The 22953-nt window shown below is 37.8% G+C and overlaps 1 protein-coding gene across 16 annotated transcripts in view; it reads left to right on the forward strand.

The window, feature by feature from the left end:
* Positions 1–869: 869 nt before the first annotated feature.
* Positions 870–22953, forward strand: part of LOC143375392 (CUGBP Elav-like family member 1-A) — a 628399-nt gene continuing 606315 nt past the window's right edge. For 10 of the 16 annotated variants that reach the window (XR_013086888.1, XM_076824419.1, XM_076824459.1 and 7 more), the window contains exon 1: positions 872–1325. The gene's annotated coding sequence lies outside the window, so the exon portion shown is untranslated. Of the gene's footprint in view, positions 1326–22953 lie in introns of all 16 variants that reach the window. The other 6 variants (XM_076824432.1, XM_076824510.1, XM_076824526.1 and 3 more) reach the window with 4 other exon arrangements.

The following is a 22953-nucleotide window of genomic DNA, read 5'->3' on the forward strand; positions in this document are numbered from 1 at the left end:
TACTGCGAATACATTTATTTGGAAAAGAAGTAGGAATCGGGTTTTGTCCAGCATAAAAGAATTTAAATCACTATGTCCCAAAGTTAGCATCTGCGTTCAAATTGCCCTGTAATGATTTCGCTAATATCTTCACGCATCTTACTTCTGATCCACAATAATCAGTAAGTTTAAGGTTTAGCAAATGATCTCAAGGTGGTTTACATCAAATTACTCAGTACTACACTTTCAGAAACATTTTGTAGGTCAGTGATGCAAATAAAACCTAGCTTTCCAATTCAGAGTTCTGAAATATTCATCAATGAAAACACGACACACTCCGAAGTACGTCCTATAGACGGACAACATTAAATGCATACCAATGGTAAACACGCAAAGCAGTAACCATTTCAATACTTCGAAACTGCATTCTGAATCTGAAAAGTTGAAGGTTGAACAGCAAAGTCGGTGTTTTTGCTCCGAAACGTGCCGCTGTGAATGTGTCAATTCGAATGATAGGTGGGCGGTTCAAAGTATTCCGGCTGGCGCGTATAGATCAAAGAGCTGAATGATTTCTCCGTCATAAAAGTTTAAAGGCCTCGCAGGGCGGCTGTAATCGTTAGCTGCGAGCTAGCGATCGTCATCGAATGACACGTTCTGGCGATGGGGTCAAGCACAAGCGTGCCACCTTGCCTGCGATAGCGAGTGGAAGGTAAACGACGCCGGCCGTCGCGACGCGATTGTCAGGAAGGTGGTGAAGAGACGCAGGGAACGAAAGGGACGACAAACCAGAGGGGGTGGCAAGCGTCGGTGGCGCCTCCAAGCTCGTTTGGTGGGGGATCGTGGTAGCAGGGGGCGTAGAGACGCGACGCTGCGAGGCCGTCTCTCCTCAGTCGACGTCAAGCCGTCGCGACGCGTGCGTATTCTATTTCGACGGGTTCGAAAAGCTCACGAGACTCGCGTGTCCCCCGCAGCGTGGCTCGTCGTCCCTATTCAGCCACCTGTTCGCTCCAGGAAGTTGACCGCGCGTAACCGTGAACAATTGGCACGCCTGTGCGCGCGTGCATCGTCCCCCCAGCACCTGGGATATACACTCGCGATTTCATCCCTGCTCGCACGTGTGAACCCCGTGGCGGGCGCCTACGCGTGCCCCTCCAAGCGTGTGTCGTGCGTCGAGGTACCAGTTGGTGTGATACTAGCCGGCTAACTGGAGCAGTGTGCAGTTGCAATGTTCTCGGGGATGGTGCGAAGAATCTGTGAAGGGTAGGTGTCCGCGTGCAAACGTCATTGGAAGAGTCCCTCGGTGATAACCAGTGCCGGAACGAACACCTTTGGATTATGACTGTTGGGTACGTACTGATTCCGCAAACGTATCGGGCTGGTTGGCCCCCGGGTGATACTCCTAGGGGGTGCAAGTCGTTCGTGTCTCATCAAGACTTTGGTCGCCAAGCGCGCGATACGCCAGCTGTGTATTAGCCTGATGAGGGAGGAAGATGAATCTTTCGATACCACTCACCGAATTCGTGGAAAGATTAACTAAATTCGCGAGTTTTAAATACGTCGCCAAGCTTGTGTTATTAACATGGCTGACTATTGGCCAAGTGTCAGTTGACAGCCTTTCGCGGGGTACCGTGGAAAGGCAAGTTGAGATTTTTAAAACCCCTAGGCATTAACAGCAGTGTCCTGATAAACAAAGGATGGTTGGCTGGTCGATAGCGCTTTTCGGGACCGACAGCTTGCCGAAACTATCGTGAACTTTCCGTTTGGAAGTCGCCGTTCCGAGTTTCCGGCAGCACCAGAGAGCTCCATTGTCCGATTAATATTCGAATTTCTGATTCGACAGGAGATCGTTAATATTTCGACACGCTTGTCTTTGAACAAGTGTCCAGGTGTTTCGTTCGGAATAGCTGGCTCTGCGTGTGACTTCGGTATTGATCTGATTGAAATTTAAATAGATTATCGGGAGACATTCTCCGTCAGTGTTTCGCAACACGACGCAGCGATACCGTGACTGCGCGATGCCCAATATTTCCACTGTTCGATGAGGAATTCTCTTTCGATATTCTTCGGGTTCTTTTGCCCGTTGCTCGAGCGACGACGATATCGGTTGATGGAATGAATCATTCCGAGCTTCGCGCTCGAGATGATCGCGCGCTACGTAAACGAAAAGCACCGAACGGAGTGATTCTACTTTGTTGCCCGAACATTCGTACATGTCACACACCTGCCTGCGGTATGTGGTATTCAAAGGCGCTCGGCTCTGCTAGTATTCTCTCGATTCTCATTACAAGATATATCAACAACTTTGCCAGTGAAGCACAATGGTAGCTGAGTAACTGTTTACGTTGACATCGCCACTGGCCTCCTCACCTTGGTGCTTTCGCAACTCGACCAGCCAACATGTCACGCCTTCTGTCACATGTGCGCAGTAGGTTTCATCGCTCCAGCTTTTCGATATCAATTGGTGCAGTGTTAATTATTGATCCCGCGTTTAGCATCGAGCAGCCGTGCCTGCAAATGATTTGAATGCCCTTGAAACACGCTCAAACGATACAGCGGAGCGCGCGTTGCGTTGCCGTTAAAATGCTATCGATATTACTATTAGGTCACTTCCCTACGGTTAGTTCGAATGATTCCGGCATGATCCTCGTTACTAGAATTCGTTCGCGTTTGCACCGCGTCGAGTTCGAGTTCGTTACATCGTTTGTTTCATTTGGCAGCGGATAGATGCGCCTACATATATATGCGCGTCGCCTCGTTAGCTTATTCCTTATTGCACAATACCAACTGTACTGTATCTTTCGTCTTGGAATTGTAGGAAACGATCCCGCTCGCATGCGTTACGTCGTACGTAATTATTTTTCGATAAGGAATTCGAACTTTACCACTGTCCCGCGGTTATCGTAAGCACATTTAACGTTAAAAATAAATTTCCTCTATTTTTTTTCTTTCTTATTTACGTTACCGGTCATAAGTATTATCGGATACTATAAACGTTATTACAACGAGCCAGCATAAAATGAACGTGGTATGAACGTTGCAGTTGTTTCGCACAAATTTAGAAACAACAGATTCCCCCTTACCGTGCTTCAGCAGTACGTTAATTCGTTACGTGTATACAGTACACGGTTAGTAAAGTAGAAAGTACTCTCCTAGGCCCTGGGTTAGGTCTGCGGTAGGCTTATATGAATTTGGAGTACAATATTTTATAGTTTTTTTTAACAGTTATAAAATATCTTAGAGTTGTAGAAGTGTAATTATTTACTTTAGACTTAACCGAAACGAGACTTTCTAAATAGTAGAACAATTGATGGACTGAAACGAGGGCGAAGATTTAAGACAGTTTTTTAACTCTTCGTTGACACACCTTATTTTTCGATCAATTGTGACATACCTGGGTGGCTCACACCCAGAGAAATTTTTCAACGAATGCCAGTCTCATCTAAAGAATCTAATTATTATGAAAAAAATCGTGGATTAATTTCAAGGTCTCTAGAATGTCTTCCAATAGTATTTTCATTGAAATTTTATCGCAGTCTTTGTAAAAAAAAATTTAGATTACCACATGTCGAAAAAAACGAAGAAAATCTTTGAAAAATTGTAACTTTTACAAATTTCAATATTAGAAGCTGAAAATCTACAGAGTTGTTGTTGGGATATAATACTTTGAGGGAAAAAATAGTTTGTGCGTCGGCTTTGGAAAAAAAATATTTATTTTGCATATAGATAGGATTATGGGTGGCTCACACCCAGAGTGTCAACGAAGGGTTAAGAATCACGGTTGGACCCTACTTGTATCTTGATTCACGTGTTCTTAGCGCACATGACTAACAGTCAATCATGATTCTGTCGACGGTAATTACTATCACTTTATTTAGTTCAAATTAGCATCTTGTTTTATTTTTCTTGGATAAGAATCTACTAATAGATGAATATTTTTCTACAAATACGATGTATACAAATCTGAAGGATCTGCTCCTACGACTAGATAATTAATAAAGTAAATAACTAGTCTTCGTAATTCGCACTACTCCAAACAATAGTATTCGCACCACTCCAAAATAATAGTATTCACCCTCTTTCAGTTTAACTTTCTTCTTTTCACGCTGTTCAAGATAATTATCTAGGTTAGATTATCTGGGTAAGAAAGTTAGCGGAAATCTAAAAGTTGCACCATTAGGTACTGTGCAAACTAAATCTTCAGTAGGAGTTATTAAATATATATCCTTAAATATATAGTATTCAGTACACTAACTTTCGTTTTTGACGTTTCCTTTCCTCTATAGAATCGGACATTTCATTTATTCTGTAGACAATAGATTTTCTAATATTTTCGAACAGTATAAGCTTCTCCACCGACAGATCTTGTATTGTGTCTTTCTATTGGCTTTAATCCAACACATAATGATGGTTTCCAAATGCTTGCCACACGGTCTCAGTTTCCCAAGTTGCGTCACTGTGTTCAATACTCTTTGAATATTTCATTTTACTTACACACTTGGGCAGAATTTTTCTTAAAAAGTAATTGTATAAGTATTTGGTAAAGCTATTCTATAAAGTAATTGTACAAGCATTTGGTAAAGTTATTCCATAAAGTAATTGTATAATATTTGGTAAAATTAATCTATAAAGTAATTGCATAAGTATTTGGTAAAGTTATTCTATGAAGTAAAAAGTATATAAAATTTGTGTGAAAATATCTCGTGCACGTAATGAGAACTACGCAGATTCACTTTTTAACGATTAGTGTAAAAGCTCAGATAGTAAGCAGAAAACGTAATCGGATGGTGATGGTAATATTAGTGTCATCTTTAAGACAATTCGATTTCTGTCTTCAAGTGATTCCGAAGAAGGTAATGACAAACGTCAAAATAATAATGAAACACGCGCTTTCACTTGACAATTAGCGTTATTAACTCTCGGTTGTCACACTGGGTCAAATTGACCCTGCAATTTTTTAAGCAAAAAACTTTTTGCCGCAACTCTTATTGCTCCAAAAAATTTTTTAAGCACGATGGCACTTTAAATGTCAACTTTCAACGACGGGCATATATTCTGCAATGTTCAAACTTTATCTCAGAATTTTTCAGACTTGATTTAACAAATAGTTTTTAAATGACAACTGATTGAAAATTGACAGGATCAAATTGCCCCATTGTGACAACGACGTTCGAAAAAGTAAATAATATCAACGAAATCGTAGATCAATTTATCAAAGATAATTTGATTTTAATATTTCTGATGGAAACAAATCAGTAGGTGAAAGGTGAGATAGTTAATCAGCGGGGATACATGATCACATCAGCTTTTTAATTAATATATTGGCAATTTGTGCCTGCTGTCAGGCTATCGTGGTAATGTTTGCATTATCGCAATACTTCGCGGTGCAGCTTTTCTTTTGGGAGCATAGAATAATATTGTTAAAAGCTTCGATCTTAATTGCAGCTAATAAATATTTTGGTCTGCTTGTTCTTCCTCCTTTTCGAATAAATATTGCATTTTCAACGATTTGAAATATATTAAGTAAACCCAGCAATTTCTGGTCTATTAATACTATTTATTTATCGAGCTAAATATTTAAGGTAAGTTTAATTTTTCTTCTTTTTCAAATCGAGCGCATCGAGGGATACTTGATCAGTGTGCGAGGTGGGATACTTGAACAGTTGAAAGTGCCCCAAAAAAAAAACATAGAGCGGCTAATGAAACAGAAAAATACGGCAAAGAAAGTGAGAAGGAAAATCTTTTCTTCATCATCATCATCTTTATCAGATGATATCTAAGTGAAATGTATTTTAAGAATGCATTTATGTTGTTTTACTTCATAGAGTTTAATTCTTCGGTTTCCTTTTTTCAGTAATTCTTTCAAGTTAGTTATAGTTTTCTTTCTTTTTATGATATTCCTTTCGCTTCATGTTATTGACGAAGATAATAAATATTTTTTAGAAAGTTAATGTGTTATTTACTTTTAAAGTTCTCTGATCAAGTCTCCCCTTCAGTGGGTGATACTTGTGCATAACGTCACTGCCAGAAAATCTTGAAATTCAGTCATTAAAATTAGTTTTCAGTTCTGAAATTTGTACAACTATATTGAGAATACTCTAAGAATCACAACTCACATAATTAAATACAAACAAAGCAAAGCATTATTATTATTTTAATAAAAAAAAAAAGCAAAACTGTAATCAACTATCCCACCTTTCCCCTACTATAGTAAAAAATGAATCAATAATTTCGAAAAATTTCAGAAACTTAATCAGTCCGATAGGTACTTGGCAATATTCACTTTTTGCATTCCCTGCTTCTTCAGGCTTTGCACGACGGTTCCTTCGAAAAGGTGACAAATCTTCGTGCTCTAATGGGGCTAAAGATTTACGACCCGCCAGATTTCACGGATTTTTATGAAGTTCTAAAAAGTTGGCCTACAACAGAGCGTGAAGAATGTCTGGAACAGGACTTCTGATCCTGATTACATCTTTTATTTTATCCACACTCTTATCTGATTCTTTTTACAACTACGCTGAGTGTCTTTGTATTGAGTTTCGTCGCATTGATTTTCCAGTTCCAAGAAAAATAACGTATTTTATACAAACGTCCCTACACTTTTAAATAATTCAAGTTCCCCACTCGATATCATTTATTTCGAAAATAGGATAAGTCCAAACAACAAAGGCAACATTTCTTTCTTTTTAAAATTAATTGTATGGTCATTAAGTTTTTGCTTCATTCCCTGTAAAATTAGGTTCTGCGGACCCATCCCCTTTTCGAAATTATCGATTCAATTATATTTCTACGATTCACGCGATTGACGGTTGTACTAGCTTATAAATGTTAATGTTCATAAAACGCGCGATACATTGCATAAGGATATTTAGTTTTTTTTTTAAAAAAAGCAATTATAATTCGTACAGATATAATCTCGATGCGTTCTGCCCAACATACGTTACATCGCTAGAGAGTAGGCAAAATGTGTCTCTCGGAATACGCGGATGGTTAAGTGTTAAGGAAGTCAAGTAGATTGGATGGGTTCATAAGAACCTATGCCCCGATAATGCTCCACTAATGAGTAATGAGAGATTGAAGGATCGTCTGCGGAACTATGTATATAGAAATATTCTTATCGCTTGAATAATTTAGACCAGACGCTGACTGAGTACCGCGTGAATGCGAGCTGCTGTTTAAGTATAGGTATATGCATCACTGTCTCTATGCAGCGTTTAATCATTCAACATTACATATTCCGTGTTGTTCGCTTTCTTCTCGGTTCATTGAAAAATATTAAGAAGTGGGAGGGCGTGCTGTATAGATATATTAAAAATACATTCATAGGTAATAATTTAGAACGTGAATATTTGAAAGAAGAAGGGTTTTCAGCTAAAGTACTTTATTCTGATCCTTCCTTGCTCGAGATACGATATTTGCTTTATTAAGCAAATGGAGCACGAAGGTCATTCCTTTTTAAGCTAATGTTTCCACAAAGAAATGGAAGTAATGAATATTTGAATTAGGAAGCGTATCATTCCACGAGGAGAGGTTGATGATCTCAATTATTTTGAGAAAACATTTGTTTTAGATAAAATAATCTTCATTGCTCGGTAAGCTTGCAGTAAAGCCACTTCATCTTCTGACAATTTTGTCATGCTTCTCACAGTAAAGGGGGTAATTTCAGTGTTTTGTAAATTATCCAATATATAAGAAATTAGAGAAAATATGGAAAGAAAGGATAAGAAGTAAATAGTAAAATAAGATACTGAGTAAAGTGAGATAATGTCTCGTCTTAAACTTAATACATTGAACAGAAATAACTGAATATATTTGGAGTAGCGTAGACGTAAATCTTAAAATAAAATCTACATGCAAGATAAAAAATTTTCCGAGGAAATCCTCTCAAGTAAAGGCGCCAAAGATGTTTCATCATCATTTACATTTTATCTCTTTTTCTAACGAATCCTTTAATATAGCTAAACAGAAAGATCATAATAAGACACGGTCATCAACATTAATATGACACATGACTTTCATGAAAAAATTTACGATTAATTACTTGCTACAAGTAAAACTCAGTCTTATGAAACAATCTGCGAACTGTGCAATACACACCAATAAAGATCATTATTCACAAAAACCCAAGAAAAATTGGGGACTTTGAAGCAAGAGGGTTGCAGCTCCGTCTTTACCAACTTCGAGTAAATTAGAAAAAAACTGTTTATAAAATTATTGCTTTAACTTAACATTAAAAAGAGAGCACTAATTGGTATATATAGTTTTTAAATATATATATATATAAAAAAATGTTTATAAAATTATTGCTTTAATTTAACATTAAAAAGAAAGCACTAATTGAGAGCGTTTCAGCCAATAAGCCTTAATAATAGAGATATTTACACGTAAATTATTAAAAATTTCATAGTGGCCGTGGGATTTTTGTGGGTAAAAATCCCATACTACCCTGGCGCTCGCGGGAGATTCCCTTCTGGAGGCGTCGGGGCGCCTTTTGAAGATGTCTCCACGTTAAAAGAAAATTTATAAATCCTTTTTTAACTTGGGGAAATCTTCAAAATGCACCCCGACTCCTTCAGAGGGGAATTTCCCGGGGGCGACAGGTTAGTGTGGGATGTTTACCCATGAAAACCCCACGGCCACTAGAATTTTTTAATAATTTCCATGTAAATTTCTCTATTATTAAGAATCAGCTCTCTCCAAATGTTAACAATTTGGTAATGAAATGAAACCTATGAAGATGACTCGAAACATATGAGACCTACTTAGTCCCTCAAGTTTCCCTCGAATGTGATTGGCGAAATAGAATACAGGGAAGAAATTGGAAACAACGTCCATAGAATGTCTCGTTTACAGAAAAGCAGTGCTCGAAGAAACGCGCCCCTGTCCCGATCGACACGTCGCTTTATCGTGGCACGTGACCCTCGTGCCAAAATCTGGAAACGGAGGGGGAGCCAACAAATCGGTATCGTGGACTTATCCCCAAAAGCACTACGCGCCGCTGGTGTTCTCGATGGCCGAGAAACGATACGGCAAAGTGGAGGCGAATTGTCTTTCGCGAGAGTCTTTGACGGAAGCTACGACGTGCTTGCTTGAAGAATACAGCCTCGAAGACACCCCTTTCCCTGCTTTACGGTGCCTTACGGTGCTGGGCACGAACTCAGCCGAGGTTTCTAGATCTGTGGAACAGCACAGGAAACAAACAACGTCAATCCCTGTGGCTCCTTAACTCGACTTCCCTTTCGCTTTTGACTCCGTCTCGAGCTCTCCTTTTGTGTTTAGGCGAGATATGACGCTCATTAATAAGCATCTCACCAATCAGACTGATTATTGTTGTTGGTGGAACAACCGCGAAGGGGGTGGTGATTCTTGAAGAAAGAAGAATTCGAAAATGCGGAATAAAATCTTCGCAAATATGCGTTTAGCTTCGAGAATAAATGTTTCGACGATCTACCAAGCTTCGTTGCAATCGTTACAATTTATGATGCGCATGTTTGTGTAGCTGAAACGTGTAAATTTATTCTTGTTAATATTTATTTATTGGCAAATAATGATACCTATTCAGTGTAGGTATACACAACCGTGTTTGTTCAACTAAATAAATAATGGTGCAGTGTTTGTAGCACACTGATGATACCGATCTTACGAATGGTATGTGTAGACGTTGACAAGAAAGATGTACAGTCTATAACAATATTAACTACACTGTGTTTTAGCCCAAAGCAAAAATACCCGGCGGATTTCTCAAGTCGCTTTTCTCGAAAGGGAAGACTTATTTTATCATGAAAAAAGATTCACTTCCCGATTTACCAATAACAGGCCACATTGTATGTTTCTCCGAATCTGAATGAATAAGGAATCACGCCTCTCGATAATTTGAGAGAAAGCAATTATTGGAAGTGGAAGATAATACCTTTTGTCTTCATTAAAAATGGCTTCTTCTGCTTCCTTAAAATTTACTCGCAACGAATTTGTTTATTTTATAATTAATAGCTCGATTGTATCATGAAGTTGCCAAGATACTTTTTCTTTAAATAGTAAATATACAATCAAGAACGATCAGGCTGTGATTAAAGGCTTAAAACGTCCTGTATTTGATACAATCATTTTTTCACCAAATTCTTAATTTGCATGGGATTTTCTTGTTTCTAGACTGTAATACACTTTATTTGCCGATAGAATCACCTGAGTGGAGGATTCTCTAGTTATTTTAAACAGCTTCCGAGTGACTAGAATGTTTCGTTGTCGTTATTATTCGATAAGAAACTTTGTTTTAATGTGCTCGTACTTAGTTTGAAGAAGTTCATGCAGAGGGGGCGGTACTCCGAGGTCGCCGTTTCGTCATTCGTTATCAGCCATCTGTTATTCACGTGACGATTTACGATTACGGCGATCTAGAATCATTCTAGTGGGAGGTGGAAGTGTATATGCTACAGTCAAACTGTTAATTCGACGAATGTATACAGTCACTAGTCAATGTATGCACTAGAGCTGTTACTACCCGACCCGCCGGGTACCTGGGTAGACAAAAATTACCCGCCGGGTACCTGGGTAGACAAAAATTACCCGCCGGGTACCTGGGTAGACAAAAATTACCCGCCGGGTACCTGGGTAGACAAAAATTACCCGTGAGATACCCGGGTAGACAAAAATTACCCGTGAGGTACCCGGGTAGACAAAAATTACCCGTGAGATACCCGGGTAGACAAAAATTACCCGTGAGATACCCGGGTAGACAAAAATTACCCGTGAGATACCCGGGTAGACAAAAATTACCCGTGAGATACCCGGGTAGACAAAAATTACCCGGCTACCCGGGTATGCATGACATACCCGAGTAAATGAGTTAGTTGGGAATTCCGATTTGACAGCCGATCCTCTTTCGACTATCGATCATTTTCAGCTAACATCACTAATGAACGGAATAAACTTGAAGCAGTTAAACGTGATATTTTCTGCGCGTCATGATTATGAAATTATGACTATGATACCTAGAATGTCTTTTGATCAGAATGTGAAAATTGCGAACTGTCGACGTTCTTTGCACTTACAGTAGGGTAGCTCGCCCTATTACAGTGCCTGCCTCTATTAGCTTACGAGTAGAGGAGTCAGTCTTATCTAATCCCAACCAACTCCGTCAGTCGATGAATGGTCATCCCGATCGCAAGATTCCTATTTATCCTCAACGGCGCATTTTAAAAACTGATAATTGGGAGCTAAAGAATTGCACATTTTCCACGCATGATATACATAGTTATACAGGGACGACATGACGACATACCGCCGAAAATGTCACAGCCGTTATAATAGGAAATAGGAACGTAGGAAGGTGGAATATTAGAAATAAATTAATTGCCGTGGTACATGGCAATGCAAGTAACATGAATGCATCAGCAAATTTATTAGAGAATTTAAAATACAGCATTTCGTGTACTGCACATAATTTACAGTTATTCATAAAAGGCGCTTTTCATAATCGTAACGCGCAGACAATATCACATTTAATTGCTTGAAGTTCATTACTGATGTTAGCCGAAAATGATCGAAAGTCGAAAGACGATCGGCTGTCAAAACGGAATTCTCAACTATCTCATTTACTCGGGTGTCTCACGGGTATCCGGGTAGTCGAGTAACTTTTGTCTACCCGAGTAGTCGGGTAACTTTTGTCTACCCGAGTAGTCGGGTAACTATTGTCTACCCGAGTAGTCGGGTATCTATTGTCTACCCGAGTAGTCGGGTAACTATTGTCTACCCGAGTAGTCGGATAACTATTGTCTACACGAGTAGTCGGGTAACTATTGTCTACCCGGGTACTCGGGCCAAACGAAGAGCTCTAGTATGCCCTCACTGATCCGAAATGAAATGTATACTTTTACTAGTGGATGTATACTGTCGTGAACCCGGGGAGGGACAAATTCAAACACTTGTTTATAACAAAAACACGTCTTTATTAAACATCCTATTAGAGGCGACTTGACTGTACAAAGTACCAGAGCTTACTGAGTCTCGTTCGCGAGATTCGAAAAGAACTTCGACAAACTGAAGAATGCTATTGGTGGTTACTATTGCGAGGGTGAGGAAATAAGAACAGGGATTGGCTATTGGCGAGGGTAGAAGTGGCGTTACTGGGGAAAGTTACTTTCTACGTCTGACGCGATTTCGTTTGGAAGAAGGGCCTTGAGGCCCACGGTCTAATCCGCTTGTTTATGGCTAAGACACGTACGCCTGAAGAGGTCTAAGGGTCCAAGTGGGTGACGATGACCAGACACGGTGTAAGGGAAAGTCGCGCAGAAAATGATTAACGATCGAAATGGGTGACAATAACCAGATTTAGACGTTGCGAAGGCTCGGGGTATCTAACAATACATTCTCACCCTGACATATTAGGGAAAGTATGCATAAACAAAAATGCTTAACTAAAACCAAATTTTTTTGCTAAGAAGAGGGTGCTTAAAGCCACTTGTTGGGCGGGTGGGGGTCTGCGCGAGCAGCCCGACGCTGTTCGGCGGCGCCAGCGCCGCCGGATGCTCTGGATGACTCTGGCAACGTGTACCAAGGCGGCGCGCTTTAATGTTTTAATTTGGGATTAGGGTCTCAGGATGCGTCTATGAAGGAGATAGATCTTTGATCATATGTGCAGCCCATTTTACAGTTTTTTATATTTATAGGTTATTCTAGTAAAAGTATCCACTTAAATTGAAGTATTTTTGTTTGTGCGTACTTTCCCTAAGGCAGGGTGACAATGTAGGGGAGACCGGGTCTAGTTGATACATTATTCTGTTTTCAATTTTTTTCATTTTTATTTGAATTAATTACTTAATAACAAATATGCCAAAATATACTTTGGTCCTTCCTCTTTAATATATAGTAAGCGAAAACTTGAGAAAATACATACAAAATGAATGAAAAAATATTATTTGGACGAAGGCAAAGTGTATGAATTTACCCCACTGCAGGGCTAGTTGATACATTATTCTGTTTTCAATTTTTTTCATTTTTATTTGAATTAATTCCTTAATAACAAATATAACAAAATATACTTTGGTTCTTCCTCTTTAATATATAGTAAGCGAAAACTTGAGAAAATACGTATAAACTGAATAAAAAAAATGTTGTTTGGACGATCAATTTGGATGTATAAAAAATATTTACTGTTTCTCCATATAAACGAAAACGGTTAAAAAAAAAATTGTTAACGTCAAGGTACACAGACGTACGCCGGATCGTAGTAAAGAATTGAACAACAAATTTCACATATCTCGCTCAAACGGAGCTACATATATACGGTGTCGAGATAATTCGTCTGTATCAACCTGCCTCTGTATCAACTAGCCCCGGTCTCCCCTATGCATCCACTAGTAAAAGTATAAATTCATTTCTTATGAATACTTTAGCCAATCGGATCAGTGAGTGCATACATTGACTAGTGAATATGTATGCATTCGCTGAACTTAACGCTTTGACAGTGACATATACACTAGAATGGAAGTGACAAACGCTATATCTGTTTTTGAAATTGTATTTGGTTAATTCGGAAAGCCAATTGCTCTGAGCCCTCCTATCTTTGGCTCGTTATGTTGGGATATATCAAGGTCATGATATCAGAGGTCGTTAAACGGGTCTTAATCCCATTTACAATACTGTGTGATAAAATGAAATGGTTTATGAAAAAAAGTGATAATGAACTTGAAGCACTTTTTTATTATTATTGTCACACGTCCTTAAATCTTACAACTCCCATTTTGCTGTTTTCCATATTTACAGTAGTAGCTGAAATAATTTGGATGCTCATAATAAATGGTAGATGCAGCCTGCATAATCCTTTAAGACGTCCTACTGTGTACCATGGTAAAAGCATACTTTACTCTTTGTAATTCCATGATATAGCAATAATAAAACTCAGGGCATATCATTTTTTTAGGATTTCTTTTTCTCGTTTGCATTGCCAAATAATAAAACTAACTACACAAAATTGTTCCTATGATATTAGTATTATCTATCTTGAGATTCAATAAAATGGTCACACAAGTTCGTTCCTTTTCTGATCGAAGCATATTGAATTACTGAAATTTTCCGACCGAATATTTTATAGAAAAACAACTGTCTTCGGAGGACACTTACAGTGCAAACATAGTAAGAGAGTTTTGCAAAGAAAATGTAACGTGAAAATGGTCGATTTTGTAAACAAAAAGAAGTAAATCATGTTACGTAGAGAGATTTGAGAATGAAAGTAACAAGCTGTGAGAAAAGATCGATACTTATGTCGGTGTTGTCTTACAGCAACGATCATTATTCATAGTGCCCCATTACCATCCAGATAGAGTTAGAAAGGACTTTCCTGAAACATGCGGTTCACGATATGTGGGTCGCTTCTTATAGTAATGACTACTGATTGATTCCTTCACGAGGATGCAATTCATATGAGAAAACAAGTTTTGAAATGTTCGAACATTTTATACAAGCCTCTGCGTTGTGTAATCGAGAAGGATTTTCCTCTTACAATAATTATGTGTCGCTTTATTCAGTAAGGTAAAAATTCATATGGACATTTTTTCTGACATTTTGGTTATAAAAGGTGCTACGAATGAACGCGACGTTGTCAGATCTGCTGCTCCGATTCACTACGCTAACCAATTTAATATTCTATTTTCGTATTACAATTATTTATATTAGCATTGAACTTTTTAAAATGTGTATACATGATGTTAAAAATTAGTATTATTATTTCCATAGTATCATACTACTTTATATTTATCGTTTATTACCCAACTCTAATTTGACTAACATAGTTGGTTAGGAACTACCTTAAAAATTCAAAGTGTTTTTGTGAATCTTAAAATAAAAGATAGTGACTCTACAACTCTACATACACAGATAAATAGAAGATATGCATGTAATAAAAAATTTCTGCACAAGGCTTTGTTCTCAAGAATAGCAATTTTAAAGGTGGAATTAATTCATACAAGTTTCTGTACGTATATTCGAGAGACATAAAAAATCTACTTTCCAAAAAACAAAGCTTCATTCGACAAGAATTATCGTATAACTTCGGTATACTTTTGCTCATTGTTTCATTTTGACTGCAGCTGTTCGATATTTATTTCTGCATTTTATCAATAATTCTTAATCAAATGGACGAATACAGACGAGGCTATAAAATCGGGGTTCTCAGAAACAGAGCCTAGTATAAAATGTTATTTTATACTTTATACTGACTTTTCCAATTGCATCACTTACATCACCTGGGACATATAGAGAAACGCTGAACGTATAGCAACGCTGAATACATCAAAATTTTTAACCGACTGACTATACCGGGTGAGTCACGCAAGCGACATAGATAACACCTTTTGTATGCTTATTCATATGTAAAAGTGGCAAAGGAAAAATGAATGATGTGAGTTTCACAATGTCTAGTTCCCTACAACCTAGTTTTGTTCATACATGGAACAACGCTTTAAGGAAATCGGGTTACAGTATCCTTAAATGAAATTCCACATGCTTTTTTTTACAGAAATTTATTCTAGGAAAATTAATATTCTGAAACCATTCTACTTTGTATTACATCACTTTTACATGGCTGTGTAAAATATATTGTCCGTGCTAATTGTTTGACCCCTGCTCCCATATAATAAAGTAGATATAACAAGAATGTTATATAATGCCAAAACACTTGGTTGTCTGATTTCTGTTTGCACATATTTTTCTGTTCAGTCTGATAAACACTATGCGCATATAATACTTGTGCTATGAATTTTTTAACGCCCTCTAGATATTGAATTGGAAAATGAATCCATTGACTGGATGTCCAAGATTAAGTGACTACATACACCTAGGAGGCGAAAAATGGACACGAATTTGAAGATTTTTTTCGGTAGAGTAATGTTTTTATCAAAGAAACATTATATACATTAGAAAGGGCATAGCTTTGTCTATAAAATGTGAAATTTTTATTAAAGAAATCGGAGAAGAAGCAGCGTCGTAGCTGTTTCCTTACAACGGTTTTCGGTCTGCGGTTTTTGTTCATATCTTCGTTGTTTTTCATCTGAATCAAAAAAAGAAAAATTATTCTTAAATTAGACAAAAAAACTTGTCCCTCTCGTAGGCGATTTTTTTCAATTTGTCGAAAAATGGCGAGCATATGTATTCAGTTATAAAGTGGATTTCTATGTTCAAATGCCCGCCCTTTTGCGACAAATTGAAAAAAAAAATCAGCTACGAGGAGGACTAGTGATCTTGTCTACTTTAAGAGTAATTTATCCTTTTTTGATTCAGATGACAAACAGCGAAGATATGAACAAAAACCGCAGACGCGGGGCCGTTGTAAGGAAACAGCTACCACGCAGCTTCGTCTCCGATTTTTTTAATGAAATTTTCACATTTTATAGACAGAAGTATGACCTTTCTAATGTACGTAATGTTTCTTTGATGAAAACATTTCTACATCGAAAAAAAAATTCTTAAAGTCGTCCTACTTTTTCGCCTCCTAGGTGTAAGTGGCCCCCTAAAGGCGAGTTTACAAGGTTTGCTTTGGTTGAACAATGCAGTTTATTAACAAAAGTGGCAGCAAAGTGAATAGTGTTAATTACCATTCCATGAAAGTGTCCAACCAAATTCAACATTGAAAGAAGTCGACAGAGTTTCCGCTTTTGTTCAATGCGGTTGTCCATTCACGATGATTTATCCAAATTGAACAGGTGGAAAAACGCAGCTTGAATACTGAAAGGTTTTATGTCAGTTGCGTCCATGCATTGTTTTTAAACAGAGCTTGCTGTTTTGCTCTAGATTTAATAGTGGTGCATAAATGGAGAGAAGAGCAGACTCCGTTAATTCTCGATTTGTACAAAAGCCTTGAATATCTTATAATAATAATGTTCACAAATTATTTCAACTCCGGCACGTACAATTTGCTTTGACGCCAGTTTTAAGTGAACCAGTCAATTTCATTGAAACGTGTAAACGTTTACCTCTCAATTTTGTTGAATCAACTGCATTGTTCAACCAAGGTGATCCGTGCGAATTCGCTTAAAGAGGGTATATACCCGTTTGAACCCTCGGAAAATGTGTAAATTTTGTGGATTTTTTTACAAGTCAACGGCTTGATGAAGATTTCCCGTTTTTTTACTATCTTTACATAGTATTATGAACTACTTAAAAAAAAAGTTTCAGTTAAAAAACTATTGTTTTTCGGAAGTTATGCATACATATCCGAAAGTCTGTCGATTTTAGACGGCTAAACGGTGGGCGTAAAAACTCACGCTACGTTCAACCAATTCACTTCCAATTTTACATGCAGTATCGTAACAAGATTCCACATCGTCCAACGAGGGCATTTTTTATTCCGATTCTCCGTTTATTACTTATAAAGAAAAAAGGTGGCCTTTTCTCTTTGAAAAATGTAACTTTACATTTGATCTCTCACCATTCCTTTATTTTTAAAAAATTTCAAAATCGGCTCCGTTGCACGATAGCTATTAAAATACTTTATAAGAAGATTGTATTGTTTTTTATTTCAGACACGACATACAGCTGTTTTCAGGCCCACCGTTTAGCCGTCTAAAATCGACAGACTTTCGGATATGTATGCATAACTTCCGAAAAACAACAGTTTTTTAACTGAAACTTTTTTTAAGTAGTTCACAATACTATGTAAAGATAGTAAAAAAACGGGAAATCTTCATCAAGCCGTTGACTTGTAAAAAAAATTCACAAAGTGTACACATTTTCCGAGGGTTCAAACGGGTACAACCCCTTAAACCTTGTATTTAGTGTTCCTTCTCAAGAAATATATGATCTGATTTCTGATTTCTCGAGAAACAAAAAATTTCGAGAAATCAGGAACACTACTTGTATTCTTTTATCTTCGACGTGTAGATGGGCCAAATGTAAGAATCGCAAAAAAACGTGTCATAAAATAGAATTAATGTAATTAACAACCAATTAGCTTCCCAGCTTTGAGACATACATATGTAGACATACAGAACTGCTCAATTTGACAGTCACTTCTCGTCGTCAAAGTTCGACCATTTCTTTCTGGGACACAGTGTATACGCGCGTACACAAGCTGCCCAGAACGGCGCTTTGTCGAACGGCTGGCAGGCATGTGCGCCCGGAAAAGCGTTTTCATATACGTATATCGGACTGGCACATTTGTGAAAGAAAGGCGGATCCATGAGAAGGATAGCCAGTTGACAGGGGGGGATTTCAAACGGGAAAGAATGGGAAAGGATACACAGTTATATACGTGCAGAACATCACTGGAGAGAGAGAGAGAGAGAGAGAGAGAGAGAGAGAGAGAGAGATTTACATGTTAATTATTATTGACATAAACGAGGAAGACACTCGGCACGTAACAAGACTGTTTCACAACTGCTAGTTCCTGTTCGTTGCATTGAAGTCAATCCTTGGTCGTTCGATTGTGTTCGCAAGTACCTTCATTACAGTAGCGTTTAGACGGTGCTCATCTGTTCTGTCGAAGAAGTATTTACTTGCATTATTACATCGACGCGCGTTACGAAAAGTAGCACATTTCATTTTTTTTCTACATGCAGTTGTCCGTAAGAAAAAAATTAAACGTGCTACTCTTCGTGACGCGCGTCGATATGTACCTTGGGAATTACACGTATGAGCATAGAACAATTCAAATTTGTTAATTCAAATCAGTGCAGCGTGCGCCAAAGTAATTAGACGAATTTTGGTAGAAACAGATTTTTTGGGAATGTTAGGAGAGAGTCTGAAACTTCGTGATAGTATGTCTGAATGCTTGCAAGCAGAATTTGAGAATGTTACAATAAATGTATGCAAATCTTTGTATACCTTTCAAGCAACGGCCATAGAAATTCAAAAGTAGTCCTTTGTTAGTTTATATATGCGATTAGTTGAGACTGTCTGTTTCTATTGTATTTAAAATTCGTTACTCAGAAAGTAACTTAAGGGGGGTCAGTCCATTGTGACGGTTTGAAAAATTAAGCTATTTTTAAAGATTTTCTTTTCCGTTGATACAACATATAATGCAATAAATCTTTTTGGTATTTATTAAGCTACTCTTGTATTATACAAAAAAAATTTAAAGAAGTTTTTTAATTTGTTTTAAACCTTTAAACGCGATTATATCGAAACAACATTTCTTCAACTGGTGCAGGTGATTGCAACAAAAAAACTATTTGACCAATCAGTCTGAAATTTTTACACGTTGTTCAGCACATCTGAGGCAATGACCGGGACCACGGAAACCTTATTTGATTAAAAATTTCGTACTTTTTACACGGCAAAATGATTGAAAAACTCACCGTATTTCGACACTTAAATTTCAAACCTTCGGAATTTTGTTAATTTTTTATCAGTAAAAGTAATCCTGGTTCCGACGATAACCACACTCATAATGATTACAACACAGTTTGAATTTTTTGTTTCAAATGCGTCGTTCTCCTGGAATCACCTGCACCAGCATTACATCGCATTCGCAAGGCGCACACATCTGTGCGATATATATTTAAAAAAAAGTGTTAAAAATTTTAAATAATTTTTTTGTACTGTCAATACGTGTATCAATAAGCAAACAAAACATTATTTACGTTGGACATTCCGTTTACTAAAAAATAAATCCTAAAAAATGACAATTTTTCACGACTTCACAGTGGACTGATCCCTTAACTACATAGTACAAACAGGTAGAAAGATTTCAATTAAGCAACGTCATCGTTCTCTATTATAATTTAATTCAAATAAATCTCATTATTTTTAGTTCGAATTTATAAAATGGTCAGAACTTATACGAAAAAAAACAGAAGAGGAGACTGGCCAATAGAAGTGATAAAAAACGCTGTAAATAAAGTTTTGAGCAAGAAAATGAGCTACGAGTCTGATACCGCCCCTCCTGTTTGTCGATCCCGAACCATGTTGCTCACGCAGTTTGACGGACAAAAATTGTGATAGTGCACTTGTGATCTAGCTTCGAGAATACTTCTTCCAAAGACATTTTACCAATTCCTGCAGTTCAACGGGCAGTGAACAGGAAGAATTATCGCCGGGGAAACACTGCAATTCTCAGTTCTACTCCGTATTAAAAGGAACTCGAGAGTGTAAAACGTCCACAAAATAAGAATCGTTCTAATCCGAATGCCCCTCGATTGAAGAAGAGTGCAAACAAATTGCAGGAAAAAAACAGCAAAATCTACCAAATCAATAGAAGAAGACTGCAAATGTCCACTTTTTTTTAGAGAACCTTCGAGTGATGGACTATAACTTAGTTATTGATAAATATTTTTAAATAAAAAAAATACGATGCACGGTTCTAGATGCATTCGTTAAAAGGAAAAAAGATTTTTTGAGAAATGTGTTATAGCTTTTGAGTAAAAAATTTCCAAAGACCACCCTTCTTCCGGCCTCCTGACTGAGCATGACCCCTTAAACGACGCTCCGTCCGAGGGACCCGCCTCAGGTCTCAACTCTCGAAAATCAGACAATAGCCAGTTGTTTTTGTCGAAAATGAAGCCTTTCAATTCCAATTAATCAGAAAGATATAAATTGAAGGTGAGACATGTCCTTTGACATAAAGTTTATTAACATCATAAGCTTTAAAAAAAACATGTTTGTTTAGTCAAAAATATCAATTATACCCGACGCTACTTATGGATCAGTAAAGGGGCTTTTCACAAAAGTTTCTTTTGCTTTACAGTGGTAACTCAAAAACGGAGGCTCCAATCGATTCAAATCAAATTTGAGCATATTCATAAAATGTGTAGTTTTGGCCTGAACCTAAATTGAAGTTAATAAAAACTCTTATTCTTTATGAGTAGAAACTAAAACCTCGTTTTTGTCTAACGAAAAACGCATTTTTTTGGAAAATCGCCATTTCGTAGCTGTTATTCTCATAATTTTGCTCCTTTTTAAGGTTCAGTGCAGAACCAAAGGTATTCGGGAGTAGAATTTACAAGCAGGTCGCTGAATGCCGTTCGTCTCGTCAAAATCGCTGCAAAACAAAAGAAACAATTTTCGCAGCAGAACAATAGAAACTATCATATATAATAAATATTTCTGGCGAAACAAACAGGTTTTTATTTAAACATTATGATCTTAATAAACATTGCATCAAAGAACAAGTCTCAGCTTCACCTTATTTCTTTGTAAATAATTAAAAAAGAAATGCTCCATTTTCGATAAAAATGACTGCCCAAGAAGTACCCCCAAGCTGCAACCCTAATCCTACATCCCGTTTTAATATATTCATCAACATATCAATCGTTCGAAAGAAAATTGGAAGCAGCGCAACGTATCAACCAAAAATTACTTATTTAGCGAAAGAGTATCGGAGAGGGAAGGAACGCGAGAGAGAGAGGGACGGAAAGGCAGCCGTGATCCATAGCCGATGAAAGAGCAGCGTGTAAAGCACGATAACGCGCGTAGAGTCTGGCTGAACTCCAATTCCCAGCGACCAGTCGAGAACGAATCGACGGTCCGCAAGAAGTGCTAGGCCGAACTATAATCAAACACGTAACGGTGATATCCCATATCGAGGCCCGATTCGAATAAAAAGAGTCGTTACGCCAGTCGTTAATGTGAGGACGGGGTATGCAGATGGTAAACGCGCGCTCAAGTATTCGGCGTTTCGCACACTCGCTATTTATACACCGAAGGCACACTTGAAAAAACAATAGTCTCTATTTAAAAGCGAACATCTGAATAGGAGCCAATAACGCGCCCCGACGTGTACATATGTACGCGAGAGCGCAATTGCGTCGATACTAAAGTTGGTCACGGATATCGGCGTTGAGAAAACGCTTCGCAGCGGCCTCTTTTTATTGGTCTGACCTCTGGTCGAGCGAGTTTGAAAGTGTTAGCGACAATCGAAGTTCGCTGAGTCGCGGAATATTCGCTGTTTTTGAGTGGAGGGACTATGGTTTATGATCAGCGTGGATTTATCGGGAATAAAGAACCTCCTCAGGGGGAGAAAATAGGATTTATCGTGGTTAGCTCAGAGCGCGTAGTGCACCAATGCCTTGAGGGGGGAGCCTACCTAGAGATTTTCGAAAATTCGATTTTTATATTTTCTTGAAAATATTCCATCAAAGTGTCAAGTTAATCCGATCGAAATTGCCACAATTATACGCGTATAAATAGGTAGGTGTTCATCCGTGTAGCGATCAGGCCCAAAACTTTAAGCGCGTTTTTCTCAAAATCACGTTTTCAAAGTCGGTGACACACATAACTAAAAAATGAATGAACCAATTTACTCGAGGCTTTGCAGGCTTATTTTAGGGTTGAAAATCTAAGCGCTATGGGGAGCTTTTCCTTTTTTTTGCCTGGATTTTTTTACACTCGAAAAACGAGCGATATTTTGTCAAATATCGATGCTTCAACTTTGCACAGCCGCCACTTTGTCTCAAAATAATTTTTCTAAAATCGGGCCCGATAGCGCCTAGATAATTACAGATATTATCTGAAAAAAATAATGAATCTTCAATTTTGGATGATCCTGCACTGAGCCACGGTTGTCACCGCAAAGCGCCTGAAAAAGGACGTCTTGGGCATCGCCTATAAGTCACAAATCTTTCAATACTTTTTACCGCAAAAAATACTGAAATATCCATAAGATGTACTCTTTCCAATAGACTAATGTTTAATAATAAAAGATTATCGGTGTTTCTAGAAGAAATTCCCAAAGGATCGTGTTGTTTTTACCGTTCTAGGTAAGCCTCCCCCCTTAATCACTTAAATTATCCCCCCTTAAACAATTAAAAAAATAATTCAAGTCAGCTCGAATATTTTCGCTGAAGAACGTCACCCTAAATCTTACTTTGACACAAGTTTTACTCAAGTTCAGATGCAATCCAAGATTTGATTCTTACAAGTTGAGTATGAGTCTCATTTTAATTCAATAACAGGGCAGACTCTGTGGCTGGCAATGAGATATCGCATTTTGTGTAGCGTAAGGTTCAAAGGACAGCAAAAAGTGGATTGTGTGCAATTATTTAGCTACAA

This window comes from Andrena cerasifolii, chromosome 1 (assembly GCF_050908995.1).
Source record: "Andrena cerasifolii isolate SP2316 chromosome 1, iyAndCera1_principal, whole genome shotgun sequence".
In the NCBI taxonomy this organism is placed as follows: Eukaryota; Metazoa; Arthropoda; class Insecta; order Hymenoptera; family Andrenidae; genus Andrena; species Andrena cerasifolii.